The sequence below is a fragment of the Mustela nigripes genome, chromosome 1, assembly GCF_022355385.1.
Source record: "Mustela nigripes isolate SB6536 chromosome 1, MUSNIG.SB6536, whole genome shotgun sequence".
Lineage (NCBI taxonomy): Eukaryota > Metazoa > Chordata > Mammalia > Carnivora > Mustelidae > Mustela > Mustela nigripes.
The window spans coordinates 32,315,461-32,335,656 of NC_081557.1; the positions used below are offsets into that span (position 1 = coordinate 32,315,461).

General features: G+C 45.1%; 1 protein-coding gene across 7 annotated transcripts in view; it reads right to left on the reverse strand.

Moving 5' to 3' along the window:
- Positions 1–20,196, reverse strand: part of NAV2 (neuron navigator 2) — a 722,564-nt gene that overhangs the window by 171,098 nt on the left and 531,270 nt on the right. The window lies entirely within an intron of this gene.

Sequence of the window (20,196 nt, forward strand, 5' to 3'; positions counted from 1 at the left end):
TTTACCGGAGGCATGAAAACACACAGGTTATCGGAAAGTCAAGGCTTCCCCTTTGGCGCTCGGGGAGTGTTTCCCCAGCCAGATTCTCTGCTCAGAAAAGCCTCAGGATACTTCCAAACTGAGAATCCAAATGATTCTGAGAAGGGCAGTTTCCACACCCGAGTTCTCCTGCCCAGCAAGGGGCCCATATTCCAGGAACAAGGGCTGTGATGTCCTCTGGGAGCGCTCAGAACCGCACCGCTCTGTCGCAGGCATTAGGGCAGCTGTCAGACAGAAAGTGGCCCAGAAGGCAAGTCCCCGCTGAGCCTGGAGTCGCGCCACCAACAGCCCATGCCCACCCACCCCACGGGACAGACAGGATGCGGCATGGCAGCCCCCGTCCGTGTCTGTAAAGTCACCGTGACACGACTTACCTAGGAGCAGTAACTTCCTCCCGCAACGGTTCCCCAGGAAAAATTCTCCAACGGGAGAGGCTGCCCTTCCAATTGTCACAAGTGTTTCCAGTTAAACTGCTCATGTTTCTAATTAACTTTTGTCATCCGCAACCGCTCCAGTGCCCAGAAGCCTGGCGGGATTAACGGCTGCTTCTTCTGCCCTTTTTTTTTTTTTTTTTTTAAAATACCTATGTTCCGCTGCCTTCTAGCAACAGAGTAAACTGTGTATAGAGCGGCTTTTTATGATTTAAAAGTCAACGGCCGCCAAAGCCGAATGCAGGCAGCCCCCGTGTGGGACCTGAGCACTGAGCCCGGAGAACTCCCAGCAAAGGAACCGCTTCCCTCCACTCACTCCCAGCTGCTCCAGGAAGCCGCAGCTCCAGGGTGATCCAAAGCAGACCTCCCAATGTTTTAAAACACATACATCTTCCTGACTTACTGGGGATTTCGGTTTGGAGCGGGGGGTGCTGCCCAAACCTCCCTAACAAAACTCATGGGGCGTTGCTGGATCTTTTCCTGGGGAGAGCTGCAGACTGGCTTGGAAACAGGCTCTCGAACCCACCCACATGGCCGGGCTTTCAGAGGGTCTCCATGGGCCTGACGCTGCTCATGGAGGGCCACCTGGTATCAGGAGGTGCAGCGCTAGGCACGCCGTGAAGACGAGTTCACTGCCCCCATTTTATGAGTCGAGAAACAGAAGCTCAAGGGAGGGCTAACGACTGACCTGAAATCACATAGCTAGACGTGGACATAGCTGGGACTTGAACCCAGGGCTCCTGACACAGTGCTCCAGGTCTGAATTACCACAGCTCCCTCCTTGGATGAGGGATATATTTAAACAAGAACCACTCGAGAGAGCTTTTGAGGCATCAACTTTTCTGTTGCTTAGGTGTGTTCACGACATCCTTGGTGGGGCACAAGCCAGTCCAGCCACTGGACAGAGGCTGGGTCTCTGGAGGAAATCCTTGTGGCCTCCGTTCCCAAGTTCTACTTCTCCCAGGACAACTGTCTTTCCCGTTACTTGAGCTCAGATCTGGGGCAGAAGTGTTCTCTCATTTGTTCATTCAAATATCTTTCCTCATGTCAATATTCACTCAATGTGTGTGTCAGATATGGTTCCCGGTACTTGGGATACATCAATGCAATACAACAAGGCCCTGTCATCATGGAGTTTACATTCTAGCAGAGAGGAACAACTGGAATTAACATAGTTAATCAGTGTTATCATTTGTTAGAAAGTAAGCACCCCATGATGTAGTGAGCCCTGGGCATTACAGAAGACGGATGAATCACTGACCTCTTCCTCTGAAACAAGTAATACAGTATATGTGAATTGAATTTAAATTTTTTAAAAATGTGAAAAAACAGTAAGTGCTAAAGAAAAGGGGGTCTTTGTGGGCAGGTTGTAACCATGGACACCATTACAAGAACTACATCACATTCAGAGGTGCGTCCCAGTTTCCCAAAGAAGTCTTGGGCACATTCCACCGAGCCTAAGTACGTGGGTCAGGGTGACTTCTCTGCTCCCACACATTCCTTGGGACTTCCATAAAGCCTCCTGAAATGGTTTTGACAAATGCCTCTACCTTGCACGTCTGTGTATTTTTAACCCTAACGTGTCCAGCTAGAAATTAGCCAATGACTGACGAATTCACCACTGATCCAGAGTTACACAGACACCTGGCTTGGATACGTGAAATGTACAGACCAAGACGAGGCTGTGTGCCTCCTTCGGCTGTGTGCCGGGTCGGGGGGGAAGGGCTGTCATGATATAGGCATGACGTATACTCACACTGTCGCTTCTCAGGCTGGGCCAAAATGGCTCCCAGAAATTCCTACTTGTCTTTTATTTATTTTATTTATTTATTTTTTAAAGATTTTATTTATTTGACAGAGGGAAAGAGACCACAAGTAGGCAGAGAGGCAGGCAGAGAGAGAGAGAGAGGAAAGCAGGCCCCCTGCTGAGCAGGGAGCCTATGCAGGGCTTGATCCCAGGACCCTGGGATCATGACCCGAGCTGAAGGCAGAGGCTTAACCCACTGAGCCACCCAGGCGCCCCCTACTTATCTTTTAAACCCCTGCTCAGATGTCTTCTCTGTCACAGTGAGACCATAAAACTGAATGAATCACTCGGTTTACGTCACATGGCATTTTTCCCTACTCTGTGCTTCCCTAGAATATTCTCCACATCTCCCCCAAAACAGATTTCAGAGGGCCAACTCCTTCCCCTAGGTACCAGGAATCCAGGAAAATAAAATAGAGCTCCTACCCTCTAGGAACTCACTGCCCAAAGATGCAACAGGCCTCCAAGAGAGCAAAGAACAGTGTAAGGGACTGTGGTGGGCTGTAGCAAGGGCCATGAGGCCTAATGGTTGGGATCCATTAATTCTCCCATTTGGGAAAGCCTCACAGAACCAATGAGCTTTGAACTGTCATGCTATGTTTCTGCTATAGGTTGGGGGGGCTATCCACTGGTCCCTCCTCCCTGACTTATCTTTGTGTCCTATAGCTTTCCAGAGTGTAGGAAACACTCATGGCTTTGAGATTGTAGTTTGGTAGTCTGGGCTTTTACAATTTGCATATAAGGCAAGAGAGACACAGACTTCTGATTAGTCATTAGAGTTTTATTAAAACTTTCTAGCCTGAACTCCGGCAAAAACAAAAAACAAAATCAGGACTCAAAGCTTTAGAATTTCTACTTGGCATGGAGCCTGGGGTCCCCTGGTTGTGGAATCATAGGGACATTTCAAGGTTATTTGTCACAGCTGTACAAGGTAGAGAGGATCTGCATTTGGTTTTCAGAACAGGAGTTTCCTGAGTACAGCAACAGGGCACCGGAGGAGGATAAGACCATCTATATTTTGCATTTACGTCATGGCTAGAAATCCCCTTAATCGTTAATAGTGAAGGGGGCTCAAGGTCATGAGTGGTTTGATATGTTCCCATCATTCTGAAGGTATCACACTAGTGACCTTAGCTTAGGTGGCTGTTGGGGGCCTGTTACTCTTCCTTTGGAAAGCAGCCATTTCTAATGCCAGGATTTTGTGATTCCCAGCATGAGACTGTCCTCACCTTGCTTTGGGTAGGTAAGCCAAGATTTAAGCTTTGTCACCAGCCAACTGCATGACCCTAGATGTGCCATTTTGCCCCTCTGGGCCTCAGTTACCCAATTGTAAGAAAGGATGAGCTATTTCTCTAGTGTCTTTTCAGCTCCACTTCCATTCAAAACTCAGTGACTCTCCAAGAGGCCCAGTGAGGTTGGAGCCAGAAAACGCAGTCCTGTCATTTACTCTGGGCTGTGACATACAGGTGTTCTTTTACCTCCAAGCATTCCGCCTCCATGGTTCTCTTAAGATGGTTATTAGCAAATGTCAGAGAAAACTGTCTGGGTGAAGAAAGAATTAGCCTTGAATGAGGAGCTTGTGAATTCAGAAATGCCCGTATTCTATGAAAATGAGCCTGGGGGAGGGAAAGTGGGGAGAGTCCTTTAAAATTAAGAGCACTTCTCTCCCTAATAAGGAACAGCTCTAGTTTCTGTTCTCATGTATACAAACCTTTGTTAGAGCTAAGGAATCTAAGAAGGAGAAAAGAGAAAAACATCAAAGAATGTTCTGAACATCAGTATTTCTCCATCAGTGGTGTGTGGGCCACAGAAGTGGGTGAGACTCTTTTCAACGGCACATGGGTGAATATTTAAAAAAATTTTTTTTTTATTTAATGCAATTTAATTAACATATACTGGGTTATTAGTTTCAGAGGTGGATGATTATTTTTATATTTTGAAAGTCATATATTTATTTTATTGCAATATTAGAAAAGATAACTAGCACATATATAAGTTAACTGTTTCATGGATATTTGATAGAGATTTAAAATTTGAGTCGATTTAACAAAAACATAAAACCAAAGAAGTTCACCGATTTGGCAAAACTCATGCAAGTTTGTGAAAGACTGAAGTTGGGGAGACACTTTTCCATTAAATCAAGAAATACTTACTTTTCACATAAAATGTATAATAAATATTTTATAAATACCTACTTATATTAAATCTATTTTTTTGGAGAATGTAACCAATGAAATAGAAATCAAACCAGAAGGCCCAGATAAGGACTAGGTTCAAAGCAAATCTGAAATGGGTCCCTTTTGGAGTTGTATTTATTGCGTGGATTTGCTTAGCACGGCATCTTGCTGAGAATGGTTAGCACTGGCAACATGACCAGGCCTTGTTGAGCCAAAGATAATTTTTAAAATAATGGCTTTGGGTGCCTGGGTGGCTCAGTTGGTTAAGCAACTGCCTTCAGCTCAGGTCATGATCCTGGAGTCCCACTATCGAGTTCCGCATTGGGCTCCCAGCTCCATGGGGAGTCTGCTTCTCCCTCTGACCCTCTCCCCTCTCATGCTCTCTCTCTCTCTCTCTCATTCTCTCAAATAAATAAATAACTTAAAAAAAATAAAATAATGGCTTTAACAAGTTTTGACGACTCAATAGTAAGAAGGACATGTTACAAACATCCAAACATCCACCCGCAAAACTGAAAACTATCAAGGCATAATCTTATTATAAGCAATAAGCTCTAATATATTGTACCCTAATTCATTTTTTAATGCCTATCGCAAAGTCTCTGAACAGATTTTATACCCTACAGGGGACTGCGCCCTGTAGCCTGAATGACTCAGTTCTGAAAGGCCAGCTTCCAAGGTTCACCCACCACCAACTGACAAACCACCACAAGAAGGAAAAGTCTCATTTGAAACACTGCAGACAGGATGTCTTTGAAGAAGAGAGAAGGCTTTAAAAAAAAAAAAAAAAAGGTTTAGGGAGAACATTAATCCTCCTGTGGGGAGGGGGACGTTTGGTTTTTCTGGCAACCAGCCTTAACCTTCCCTGACAGGAACCAAAGTACTTTCTAAATGAAAATACTGTCTAAGGCAGATAAATAAGCATTTCTTCCTCTCTCCCTCTGAGAGGGCCAACACTGGTCCCCAGTCCCTTCTGTCCCCAGCCTCCCAGTTAGGGAGACGTTGGTGGTCTGGTCCTGAAGCCAGCAGGAGCACAGGGAAAGTGTTCCAGGCTGGCTGATCCCAGCTCCTGTCACCCCCACTGTGATTTTAACTTGCCCTGGGGATGTTTCCCTGCTTAAATCCTCTCAGTACTCTTCAGGAAAAGACCTGATAATTGGGTCTGGGAAAATGTTTGCAATTTCCTATAATTTGTCAAGGTGTCAATCTTGAACATTCAGATTCAGATTTGTTAGACTAAATGAAACCAGTTTCTTTTTCTTTCTTTTTTTTTTTTTTTTGAAAGTGCATGGACTCTAGCCACACAGGCTAGAGATGGTTTTCAGAGTTGCTCAGGTCAATTTCTCTACAGCTTGGGTAGTCAGTCACCAGACCAGAGAGGAGAACAGGAACCTCACTCAATCCAGAAACTGGTTCTGAAGGATTTCTTGGGCCTGGCCAGGGAGCATTCTCAGGACTGCTGTGATCAAGGTCTAATATTAAGGGCATGGGCTTCAATATAGTTTCCTGTTCAATCCTTCTTCCAGAGGATCACTGCAGGTACAGAGAGAGAAAGGGGGGAATGAGAACCACCAAGGAAAGTGGGCAGGAAAAGGCCAGGGCATAGAGTAAGAGGAAGCTGGTGCTGGGACCCCTACTCTCTCTAAGAACCTACTTGTGTCTACAATTCCATAGGCTCTGAGAACATCCAAGTTAGAATAGGGCTGATAATCTACATAAACAAGTATTTTTAGAATGTCGCTCTGTTAACGCAATCCCTCTCAAAAGCCCAATGATGATTTTTGCAGAAATAGAACATCCAAAAATTCATATATAGTCTTAAAGGACTCTGAATAGCCAAAACAATCTTAACAAAAGAACAAGGAGGTTTTATACTTCCTGATTTCAAGACGTAATCATAAAGCTACAGTAATCAAAACAGTGTGGTGCTGGCATAAGGACAGACATACAGACCAATGGATTCGACTGGAGAACCCAGAAATAAACCTGTGTATATATGGTCAGATGATTTTCACTATTATTCAATTAAGTCAGGACAGCCTTTTCAACAAATGGTACTGGGAAAACAATATCCACATGCAAAAAAAAGTTGGATTCTTACCTTACACCATATAAAAAATTAACTCAAAATGGATCAAAGATTTAAATGTAAGAGCTAAAATTATAAAACTCTTAGAAGAAAACTTGGTGCAAAGTCTTCATGACACTGGATTTGGCAATGATCTCTTGGATGTGACATCAAAAAAAAAAAAAAAAAGAAGTTAAAAAAAAAGGCAGGAAAAGAAGTCATACAATTTGTATGTATGTATACATACAAAATCATTCATACAAAATTTTCTATGATTCATACAAAATCAAAATGAAAAAATTGAGTGCATCCAAGGACATGGTTTGGGTGTCTGGGTGGCTCAGTCAGTTAAATGTTTGACTCTTGATCTCAGCTCAGGTCTTGATCTCAGAGTCTTGAATTCAAGCCCCATCCTGGGGTTCATGTTGAGCGTGGAGCCTACTTAAAACAAAACAAGACTAATTATTGGGGCACCTGGGTGGCACAGTCAGTTAAGCGTCCGACTCTGGGTTTCAGTTCAGGTCGTGATCTCAGGGTCATGGGATTGAGCCCCATGTCAGGCCTGGCACTCAGCATGGAGTTTGCTTGAGATTTTTTCCTTCTCCCTCTGCCCTTGCCCCCACACTCACACTCTTTCTTTCTAAAATAAACAAACAAACAAAAAAAATCGTTAAAAAAGGACACTATTAACAGGAAAAGAAAATCTACAGAAGGGGAGAAAATACTTGGACACCATCTATCTGATAAGGAATTGATAGCCAGAATATATCAAGCACTCCTATAACTTGAAAACAGCACCACAACAATCTGATGGAAAAACGGGCACATGGACACTTCTCCAAAGAAGACATACAAATGGCCGATATGCACATGGAAAGACGCTCAGTATCACTAATCATTAGGGAATGTACATCAGAACTACAATAAGTATATATATACAATAACTACATACCCATTAGGATGGCTATTACTAAAAACAACCACAAAAAAACCAGAAAACCACGCTTTGTAGAAGGCATGGAGAAATTAGAACCCTCGTGCACTACTGTGGGGATATAAGAAGGTAGAGCCATTGTGGAAAACAAAATGGCAGCTCCTTAAGAAAATCAAACATAAAAGATGACCCGGGAATTCCACTTCAAAGCATATAACCAAAAGAAGCGAAAGCAGGGACTTGAGCAGATACCGGTACACCTATGTTCACGGCGGCATTGTTCACAATACGCAGAAGGTAGAAACCATCCAAGTGTCCGTCGGTGGATAAACAATGGATAGTAGAGACAGGCCGTAGAAGGATGGTTGCCAGGAGCTGAAGGGAAGAGGGAATAATGAATCCACAGTTTCCGATGGGGAAGATGCAGATTCTGCAGAGGGTGGTGATGGCTGTACGGCGGTGTGAGTGTACCCAACGTCATGGAACGGTGCATTTTCAAAATGGTCAAAATGGCAAATATCATACCACAATGAAAAAAAAAATCAGATTGTATTTGGCTGCAGGTGACACGGAATTCTGACCATTGTGGCCTAAACCTCATTCCCAGTTCTTAACACGGGGACCCACAGAAGGTTCAAGAAATGTTTGCTATATTAAAGAAAAAGTGTCTCTGTAGTTTGATGGCTAACAGATCACATGAGATTTTATCGTTTAGGATATTCCTTTATTAGTACTATTTTAGCTGGAAAAAACCATTTCTGCTTCAAAGGCATGGCGATCTTTTTTTTTTAACAGACTCTAGTTGGCAAGCACATTCCACCACTTGAATTCCTTCTCCTACACCGGCTTCACCAACTCTCTGGGGAAGCTGTTTGCTCTGACTGGCATGCCTTACCTTCCTCCCTCTCCCACCACCACAGCCAACCTTAGCCCTCAGTTTACCTTCCATACTTTCCATTCCAGGAAACCTCCAGAATCCGCAAACCAGAAGCCATCCCTTTTTAATCTGAAGAAACTTAAGACTTGGTTGAGGCTTCTCTGGGGTCCCTGGCCCTCGCTGGTCTGCCCGGTGGTGAGCAGCTAGCCGCCCTGAGCTTACTCACAAGAATGGCTGAAGCCTCAGTGGGTGCCCAGAAATAGTTGGTGGGAAAACTAACAAACAAATAAAAACTATTACCCAAGCACGATCCCGCCACAGGGCTCGTATTGGTGTGTATCTGGTGTGCTTGGCTTTGGGGCCTAGGTTAATTATGCCACTTGTTACCTTTAAAGCTAAGGGAAGCGTGCTTGCTTTGGCAGCGCATATACTAAAGCGAAGTGAACCGGAAAGACTAGAAACTTCGGTGATGCTTTTAGTGTTTCTTCTTCTATGTGTGGTGGAAATTTTGCTGTAACGGGTCCCTGAAAAGGTTATATCCGCATACTCCAGTGTCCTGTAAGGGTGTGGACAGGAAGGAATGTGCAGAATGCGGAAAGACATCTTCCTGCTAGATGGCAGCCTACTCTTTTCCTAGGGAGCCACGGGGTCCCTGGTCTTCCTCGGTGACTTTTTTTGCCCCAAAGGAAGGGAGAGAAGGGGCCCTCCACAGTGGGAGCAATTACTGTTGTTTTTAAATATGTGCTTTTTTTTTTTTTTTTAAAGATTTTATTTATTCGTTTGACAGAGATCACAGGTAGGCAGAGAGGGAGGCAGAGAGGAAGGGAAGCCGACTTCCTACTGAGCAGAGAGGCTGACACGGGGCTTGATCCCAGGACCCTCAGATCATGACCTGAACTGAAGGCAGAGGCTGTGGCTCAGTGGGTTAAAGTGGGCGCCACTAAATACATGCTTTTTAATATATAACAAGGCAATTCTTTTCCTTCTGTTGGTTTATTTTGGATAAAATGGAGTGGCAGCATGGGTAATGAGATCATTTGTTTCTCTCCTGGTCCTGGATGAAGATAACGAAGTACCATTTTCCTGCACAGTGTTCCCTATATCTTCTCCAGCTTTATAAGGTTTTCTATCAGCTTAATGCCATCAAGAGCTGGTAAACTACACAAAGGTTAACTTACTGGAAATATTAGTATACAGTTGTGCTTACATCCAACCTTGTAGTAATGTCTTATTAAGAGAGCTCTTAAAATCTCTCTCTCCCTCCCCCGTACACTTGATACATCAAAAGGTGTCCTACACATATTTTTAAAAATCCTCCCAGCTCTGCTGGATAAGGAGACAAATCATTTGCTGACATTTGCAGGAAGATGCCTTTAAAAATAAAGACTGTTCCTTTTCTTCATCTTTCATTTCTGGAAAGCACATCACCCTCACAGCAGCCCCTTCCTCTCTCTTGAACTATTCGTTCGAAATCCCAAGCAATTGGTTTCAGGGGAAAGCTTTTGTTTTAACTGGTCAAGCCATTTCTCTATCTTGTACCATATATGGCCATAAGAAAGCACAAAACTGGACTCAGAACACTTTCTCCCTTGTTTCAAGAGTGTAGGAAATTTCACAGAGAGAGTATAAATAGTTTACAAGGGGCCAATCTTTTTCTTGCAAGAGGTCACTGTCCACAGCCAACAGCTCTTTGGCAGAGCATAACGGTTGTGGGCTTTTGTAAATATATTCCTTTAGGATAGAGCTAGTCAAGGAATTCTGTAGGCCTTCTCCTCTAAGATACCAACCAAATCGTCCTGCTTTCTCTTGGGGCCAAAGATGGATACTCTATAATACAAACCTCAACACCAGTATTAAACCAAAATGCTTTCCAATGACCCATGCAAAGAGGTGTTAATAGAAGGGGTTCCAAGGTCAGGTAAATTTGGAAAACAGAAGGCTAAATAGTGGGCTGTTTCTTTGTCTTGCAGGAATTCTGGGAGCTTTTACTAGGCACGTTTGCACTGGGAATATCCAAAATGCTAAGGGTAGAGTATGATTCCTAAATGTATTTTTGCCATAAACTGATTTTCGGGGATAGTTTAAGGTAATGGCTTCTAAAGGTGTGCATTTTGGTAAACACTGTCTTAATGCAGGGGGGCAGAAAATGGGCACCTAACTTAAATCAGGTAAGACAGCTGTCCAACAGGCAACAGTCACTAACCAGAAAAAGTACACAAGGGAGAAGGAAGAAGATGTACCCCCTTTTTCCCTCCTGTGAAGTCATAATCTAGTAGTCTGCAGAATGCTTTCATTATATACATTCTGAGCATTAAGTATCCTTCACATGTGTCTTCTCCCTTTTATTTCAGTAAGATTAGTCTAAGGCTCTGCACTGTAGCTGAAAAGACCACGCGCCAGCAGGAAGCAGGAATAATGGTTGCACAGCGACGTGCCTAAAAAGATTTCTATCAACAATTAGGCTCACCGTGACACAGTCCCGGGACATGGCAGCCGTGAAAATGGCTGTGATCTTGGCCTGTATTAATACAAGAATGACATTCAGAACAAGGGAAGTAAGGATCTTGCCCTGTGGCGCCCAGCTCAGACCAGAGCAAGAAGGGTGAAATCTTCAGAATTTTGGACCTGGGAAGAGATCCACTACATCATTTCCCAGAAAGGGAACGGACCTCTGTGCAGGTAATGACTGCTCCAAGGTCTCGCAGTCAGTCAGTGAATGGCGCAGCCGAGACTCAACTCAGGGCTCTGAAGCTGGTTAAATAAAGTAGCTTTGCATGCTCGGCTCCCAAATTGGCCATTCGGCATCTCTGGGGATGGACCTGAGCAGCTGGAGCTCTAACCAGCTCCTCAGGTGACTGTCACCCACATGAATGTGGAGAACCGGGTACTGAAGAGTAGGAGCTCTCTCCTCCACCACACTGAGCAAACCGCTCAGGATAAGGGTTAGAATCTGAGGAGGACTGTACACCAGACTTTCAACAAGGAGTGACTGAAAGTGACTTGAGACGTTCAACTTGGATAAAAGAGCACTTGGGGGGCACCTGGGTGGCTCAGTGGGTTAAAGCCTCTGATTTCGGCTCAGGTTGTGATCCCAGGGTCCTGGGATTGAGCCCCACGTCCGGCTCTCTGCTCAGCAGGGAGCCTGCTTCCTCCTCTGCCTACTTGTGATCTCTGTCTGTCAAATAAATAAATAAGATCTAAAAAAAAGAGCACTTGGAAGAAGGCAAAAGTGATAGAACACTTATTACCAAGGTGGCTGGCTTTTCCCTTGGATTTTTCTGCCCATTGACCCTGAATAGCAGCAAAAAAGGGTTAAAGCTACAGCCAGGGCAGGCTCACAACTCAGAGTATGTGTGTGGTCTGTGAAAGGTCAAGGACCCTTTATAGCACGGAGGGTGCAGGGCCCCGAAGATCCATGAAAGAGCCTAGGGACCGGCCAGAAAGTGGGGGGTAGGGGGAAATGCTGATAGCAACCATGGAAAGGGGGGGGGTTCTTCGCTCTACTACCAGAGGAGCTCTCTTGACATATAAGATTTTCTTTGACAAAAGGTTTCCATGGGAAAAAACCCTCTAACAATATTAATAATCGTATATTAATAACAGCCAACATTTACAGAGCCGACACTTTGCACCAGATGTTGTGCCAGAAAGCATTTTTATTGTACTCTTTTTTATTTGCAGGAGAAATCCAATGAGGTAGGTAATAATGATTTCATTTCACCAGTAAGGAAACAGAGACACCAGGCTTCGGTAGGTTCCCTGAGATCAAACACGTTACTGCCAAGCACCTTTATCTCAATGTCTACATGGGTCAGCGGCAAGCCTAGTGATCCCGCCCCAAGAAGAGACAATACACTGTCCACATACATGCTCCTTTCTTGGTAAAAGATATAGTATTTTCATCAAGTCTTCTGCCAACCGCTTACAGAGACTCTACAACAAATTTCTCTGACCTATCACTTCTCCCCTGAGGAAAATGAGCATTCTTCCCCCCAGGAAAAATGGGAATGTCCAAGAACTGAGCAATAATTTGAGTATGGTTTTTGTCCATCGAAACTTAGGATGCTGGCAAAAGGTAATCTTTCTGCTGTTATTTTTTCTGCCAATCAAAATCAGAAGCTAACCAAAGAACTAGCTTATTGCCTTTCTCCAGGGGAATCAATGCAGAAATGGAGAGCTGAATTGGACCATTATTCACCATCTACGATAGTATTATGCCAAATGTTCAGGAACAGAAGGAAAAAAGCAGTCATTTATCCTGATTCTGCCAAGTATGCAGACACTTGGTATCAGATAGATCAAATAATTTCAGGGCTTCGCGGATGTCACTGATCCACACAAGACTTCTGAGCCTTTTGGCCCGACAGTTGTCTTCTTAATGAAAAGACAGAATTTTTCTTCTGAAACAAAATGAAATACGCGGAGGTAGAAAATGCCCCCAGAGACTGCTCACTGGCTTTACTCACCCAAATCAGGAAGCAATTTCCTCCAGGTGTCTGTTCTGTTTTATAGAACAGCCCAGCCTATGACAAGCTGGGGGTAGATCACATTTTTGTAACTAGAGCCCTCATTCAGATGAATCCTAGGAACTCTTCTGTAAGGCTAGGACATCGTTTAAAAAACAAGATAATCCTGATGAGATGGAGAAGAATGCCAAGGTAAAGGTCTTACTCTGCTCTGTGCTTGTGGTCGCACCTTTAGAATTCTGCAATCACGTAACTCTGCGGAGGGGCTCAAGTCCAACTTAATAGCTTGGTAACCTGGAGTTAGTTACTCCGTCTAGCTGAGCTTCTGCTGGTACTCATAAGTAAAAAGTCAACCTCAATAACTACCATCTGCTGAATGCCAACCCTGCCTCAGGTACCGCACTAAGCACTTTAAATCCATTTGCTAAATCCACTTAATGATTTCATTAGTTCACACCCAAGCATCTTAGGGAGTGGATTTACCGCAATTTGGAGGTGTATTACGGCTAGGAAATGGTAGAACTAGAATTTAAACACTGAAGTCCGTGCACTTAATCTACTGACGCCACTAAATGAAAATGGTGATCAAAGCTCGCTCTCCTCGCCATGAGGAGCAAAGAATGACAGAAGACCCTGCAGAAAGCTCTGCATACAGGTGGGATCTTGTTCCCCTCCTCACGCTGGGCTTCTCCGAGTGTGGCATAGCTGTGCCACATATTGGGGGAGCGTTGTCTTCCATAGGTAGAGCGGGACCAGGGAACACCCCAAAAGCCCCATCTGACCTGGCTCTATAGGAGAGAGCACTGCCCTTCTGAGGCCCTGTGCATTCCAAAGTCCCACCGTTCAGGTCCCCAGGGCCCCACCCAGGCTGACTGCAGGCTGTGGCCAAGCTCCCCCTTGTTTCTCTCCAAACTGGGGCCGGGTGCAAGGCAGGCTTTCGCCCGTGGGCCTCGTCCACCCGACCAGGCTTGCTGGAGGCAGCCAGTGAACACACAGCTCTGTCTGGCCAGGTGACTCACACACTCCTGGCAACATCTGCTCTGTTTCTGTAAGACTCAAAAGGCTCTTCACATGAATGACGGTGCAAAGGGATTCAAAGAGTTTCTCACCCGACTGCGGGGCTAGGAGATATAATGTGGAAACCAGGCCGCTCACGGACTGGTTGGAGGCTTTAATGCACACTTACACATGCCAAAGCTTATTAAATGTTGTTCCAGGGGATCTCTGTCATCTTGAATAATGAATTCTGGAGGTACAGTAACCAGGGATATGATTGGGACTCCCAAGTTATTTGGCGCTGTTTCTCCTTAGAATCCTAGAACCGGCACAACATTTAGTGTTTGCTCCTCCATCCGTCCTATTCCGTCCCATCCCTCCAGTGGGTTTGACACTTCTGTTCCAGACAACATCTCAGGTGCCAGAAGTACAGCTAGCAAGGAATATAAGGGGCTCTGTATGCCTTCAAGAAGTTCTAAGCCTTAGAGGTTTGCCTGACCATAAAGCAGAAGTAACAACAAAGTATGAAACTGATTGGATAAAGGAATGTTTATGGAACAGTGGATAACAAAGGGGGTTACCTAACCCAGTGTGGGAGCAAGGGGGAATCAAGAAAGTCATTCAAGCCAGTTTTACCACTCCTGCCACAGAGCTTTTAGAACTTGATTCGTAACAAAGTATCGAAAGGAAATAAAGTTGCCTAGGCACCCGAGCCTAGCGATTAAAAAAAAAAAAAAAAATCAAGCTCACACGGACAAAATATACAGATTCTCTGCTTGATCGGGGTTAATATCTGGTCAGCCAAATGCGTTCGTGATACTAATCTTAACCAGGGATTCCGGGGGCATATCCATTGCACCGAGTCATAATGAAAAATGGGACATATAACTCAATCAGAATGTTACTCTTCCCTGCTCAGCCAGCACCCACCATAGTCTTCATTCTGCGCACGTACCGAATCTGTTTCCACAGTGAGGGATCCCTTACAAGTCACCTCCTAGTCTGGGCTGGAAAGAACAGGCATGCAGACTTGACTCTCATTCTTTTTCAATTTTTGCTGACAAGCCAAAAGTAAAGCTGATGTTTTCAAATAATATCAATCGGAGCACTGATCTAGTCACTTCCAGCTGTTAATCTAGACAGCACAAGTTCAACGCAAAGGGCTGAACTTCCTCTATCAAGAGACCGATAGCGTAGTAATGAAAAAGTAAATGAGTGACAGAGACCCAAATGCAATTTTATATTCCCAATCTGGGACCTAAAGAAGGAAATGAAGGCAGGAAAAGACAACCAGCACTAGACCCACACCGACTAGGACTGAGCCGGGCGGCCATGTTCTTTTCCTGAGTCTTCACAAACAACCCCAAAGAGGGTGGTCCCCAGCCTATTTTACGGAACTGCACACTCTGGCTCAGGAAGGTTGAGTCACTGGCCTGATAACACACAGCTGGTGAATGCAAAGGAGAGATTCGAGCCAAGGCCTGTCCAACATGGAGGTTATAGTTTGCTGCCTTAGCCTCATTCTCCTTTGTAAGAATACACCCGTGGGACCAAAGTTGTCAGGGGTGGGGAGAGCTGTGGCATGAGAAGGGGGTAGCAGAATGATTCTGGAAGCCACTGTTAGGGTAATGAGAGCACCAGAGTTTCTATTAGGATGGGAGAGATGCCACTGGTAGGACATCCACTTGGGGAACCTGTGTGTCTTACAGAACAAGGAACAAACTGCCTGCTTCCATGAAACAGAAAAGAAGTAAAGGAAGTTCGTGGGACAAGCAAGCCAGGGGACATGATATGCAACGTTTCCTTCCCTGTGACATCACAATAAACTGTGATGTTACAGTTACTGAAAGATAGGAAATGCTTACTGTGAGTGGATGTGCCTTGGAAGCCAGCAAGGAAGCGGGAAATAGTGTTCAGGATGCTGGAGCGCAACAGAGACAACTTTTAAGGAGAGCAGCTAGGGGACAGCAGCCTATGGGGACCTGGAGGTGGGGTCAAGACTGTTCAGTCAAATCTCCCAAGAGCTGGAAGGTCTTCACGAGTATCCTGCCTGGTCAGTGCTGTCCAGGAGCAGCTAAGATCTCTTAGCTGTACCAGTTTCTGCATCAGGGGCCACCCCTGCAGCTCTTCCTCCTGGCCTTAGTTAGCTCTCCTCCGTCTCGCGTGGCACCTCTGCTTCCTTAAGTTATTCCGTCTGTGAGGGTAACCACCCAACCCAGCCTCCTCTTATCTCCCCATTCTCTGTCTTTCATAGTTCTTAGCCCTTTGTACTTACTGCTATCCTGGAACAGATTTAGTTCACTTTAAGTACACCACCTCTAGTACAGAGGTCAGTGAACTAGAACCTGAAGGCCAAATTCAGCCCACCATCCACTTTTGTAAATAAAGTTTTATTGGAACACAACCATGCTCATTCATTTACATATTGTCTGTAGCTGCTTTCTTACTATGGGGGCAGAATTGAGTAACTGCAACAGAGACTCCTTGGCCCAGGGCCTATAAAGCCCAAAATATTCACCATCTGGCCATATAAGGGAGAATTTGCTAAGCCCTGCTCCAGAATATTAACTCATTGAGGCCAGGGGCTCTGTTTCATCTTTCTATCTCCAGTACCTGATACAGGATAAATTTTGCTTAAGTGGGTGGATGCCTACACGGCAGACAAACATCATGAAGTCAGGAACCTAATAGTTACCGCAAAAACACTAATTAAAAATGCTCTAAACCACTAAGAAGAGGTATTCTAGTTAACTGTATTTTCTAGTTCAGTTAATAGCAACAAGACTTTTCATATTTTAATGCACATTGATTTTTTTTCCACCCTCAAATGTAGGTTATCCCATTTCTCTTCCTCAGTAAACTTGGGTCTAATTGAAAAGCTTTGTGACACTGTCAGGGTACATTTCTGACTATTAGTATCTATTACTGAAAATCACAGACACAGCTTTAAATGTTACTGGAAATAGGATAATTTGTCTTCCCGTTAAATGCTGGAAGTTACTGCTTTTGCACACATACACCAGAAATATCAGCCTGTTTCCTTATTTGCTCTTCTGATTTCAATAATTAAATATGATTAATCATTAATAATACTTTACTGAGTATATACTGTGTAAAAGTCACTGTGCTAACTACTTTACTTGCTTTGCCTAATTTAACTCTTCACAAGAACCCTGGGACGTAAATACCCATCCCCATTTTACAGATGAGAAAATTGAGGCTTGGAAAGATTAAGAAGCTTGTTCAATATCAAATGACAGGTACATATCTGCTGGTTCCAGGGTCTGAGCTGTAAATAATTACTCTATAGCTCATGCCTACTGACAAATATTTATCTTAAGTCTCTGTCTGCCAAGTTCTGTGATGGAAGTAGAGAGGAGAGAATAAGGCTCGGTCCCCGACCTCCAGGAGCCCATCTGCTAATGAAGGACTGGCAAGATAACTGTGGGGCATGATGAGGACAAGCAGAGAAGAAGAGCAAGTTGCTGTGGGCACTCGAAGAACGGGTTTCAAACTCCGTCTCAGGAGTCAGGAAAGGCTTTGTAGAGGAAACAGAGTCAAATGTGAAACATACAAAAGACCCATCAGAAATGTGGTGGGAAGGAGGATGAGAAGCATGGAGGGCATTTCCAACAGAGGGCAGTGTTGAGAAACCGCATTTGAGAGGGAAGGGGCCCCTGCCGGGAACTGACCCTGAGCCTGTCCTCTGGAGTGCATGGGAAAGCAGGCCAGTTCACAGGGATTTCCTAGGCCATGGTGATGGGGCCACACCCTCTGAAAGGTCCAACAGGGAGCGGAAATGGTAATTCAGCGTTCCAAGGTCCACGTTCTATGAGTTACCCTTCTCAACAAAAGTCATTTTTTTTTTAAGAAAATCAGATAACTTCTGACTGGGGATTCTATACCCCCTCCCCACATCCCCCATCATCACCCAAAACTAAGCCCTTGATGGACTCCATGAAATCTTAATGTTTGGTGGAAAGTCAACACTCGGAGCACCTGGGTGGCTCAGTGGGTTAAGCCACTGCCTTTGGCTCAGGTCACGATCTCAGGGTCTTGGGATCAAGCCCCACATTGGGAATCTCTGCCCAGCAGGGAGCCTGCTCTTCTCTCTCTCTCTCTGCCTGCCTCTCTGCCTACTTGTGATCATTCTCTGTCAAATAAATAAATAAAATCTTAAAAAAAAAAAAAACACCCAAAAATTTAACACTCAATTCAGTGTGTGCCAAATGAATGTGTTGGATTGGTGCAGCAAAGCTGTGAGTCATCTTTGAGTTAAAATGAATTATTAACTGAACGCAGTCAGCTACCAGGCTTTGGAGACAGTGGAATGAGAAAAAAAAATATGATTTCAACAGCTGATATGAGAGGTCCTCGTAGAAGCTCTGGTTAGGAAATGCCTTGGATATAGGCCACTCCAAGTATGGAAGTTGAGTCTGGGCAAGGGCCCGGTGTGGAAAAAGATAAGAAAGCAAATAAACTACTCCTGATAAGAAACGGAGAGTGTGAGAAGGATAGCTGAACAATACAGTAGGAGGCGGGAATCTTAAAAACAAAAGGAGGCCACTGAGAAATTCCAAGTGGCGGGAAGGACTCTTAAGAAGAGAAACATCCAATATTCAATTTTAAGCTGTTTGCACTGCAGCACTGTAACCCCTCCATGGCCTTAAACTTTCGGGAAAAATCTATGCCCAAAGCTTTATGTCACTCTTTTGAAGAGAGAATGAACTGGAGCAGTTACAGTGGGTAAGAGAGGGATCCTGCACACAGAAGGATATGATCCACGAATTACAAGCTCAAGGATTTCAGCACAGCAGCAATGGGAAGAAAAACTGACCAGCATAATGTAACCCCATCCTCCCCCCAACAAATGAGCAAAACCGAAACACCCAGAAAGATTTGAAAGCCCACTGGGTCTTCTCGCAACTGCTCGTGGGAAGATCAATTTCATTTGCCTCTCAGTGGCAGGCTGGTGAATGTCATATCTCATAACCAATCCTCAGAAGAAAAGCGAGAAAAGTTCTCATTTACAGAGTTGGCGGATTTCTGCGGTGTAAAAACTCCCATGGCGGATGATTTCAGACTACCAACATGGTGTCAGCAGTCTTGGGAAACTCCTCAACGTTTTTCAATGGGCTCACATGAGCCAGGACAAGTGGGCTCAGCCTCAGCTGGCTGGGAGAGTCCACAGCTGGTATCCAGGTTAGAAACAGTTTCTAGGGACCAAGGCCTCTGCTCTGGCTTTGACAAGAACACATTTTGTCCAGAATTACATTAGCTTTCCGAGAATGGACAATACCTATAGAAGAGTAAGGCAGGCAGTGGGATATGAAAGGCAGAGAAATAGGTACTATCCCTCAGGGAGTTACGTCCACCACATAGGATGGGATCAATGTCCATTACAGCTGAAAGGAAACACGGGGAGGGGTTGGGGAAGGGGAAGCACCTGGCTGGCTTAGCAGGGAGAGCTCCTGATCTCAGGATCCTGAGTCGAGAGTTCAAGCCCCACGTTGGGTATGGAGCCTACTTCAAAAAAAGGAAAAACACTCAGGTCAGTTAATGTGATGCTTCTTCTAGAAGAGGAGGACTCTGAGACCCAGAGAGCACGATTCCTACACAAGATCCCTCTTTGAATGAGCAGCAAACCTAGAACTAGATCAGGGGCAATGGGCCCCCTCTTGTCTCAACGCCCGCCTCTCAGAGAAAGGCAGGCGGGAGTGCTGCCTGCACCTGGGCAGGGTATGCACAGGCTTACCGTTCAGAGAACTCCTGCCTCTCTGCACAAAGGGCTCTCTGCCACAGATCCCCGTGAGCTTAAGGAAACCAGCCGGAGACCCAGCCAAAAGGAAGAGAAGGGCCGACTGGGGTGTGCCAGCAGCAAGGGAGCGAGCAGACTGACTTCTCCAAGAATTCCCAGCAGGTGGAAGCAGGGGGTGGAGGGGACATCCCAACTGACCGTGAAAGGGCCCCCCACTCCCACGCGGGTCAGCGGGAACTAGGAGGGACAGCCAAGGGAGGTCCTTGTGTGTTCTTCCTAAACCTCCAGCACAAAATGTACCAGGCCATGCCTCCCTCTCATGGAGAAGATCAAATTAGGCATCCAAAATGTTTTTTAAATGATTTCTGGCCTGGTTATGTTACAGAAAACAGGGCCGGGTGATTCAAACCTGCTGTCAATACAGAGTGCCGGCAAGAAAAATGCTAGCTATTCTGAAGCTGTCCGGCCCGAGTCCTGGAGGGGCTACTTTTGTGATCATGCAGATGCGCAGAAACAAGCCAACTTCCCAGAGCAGGAGTTAATCCAAATAAACCTGAAGGATATCAGTTTAGAAGGAGAGTCTTAAAATAGCAGCCAGGAATGCACAGATTCCCTGGGACCACTCCGATGACACGCCCCGTCC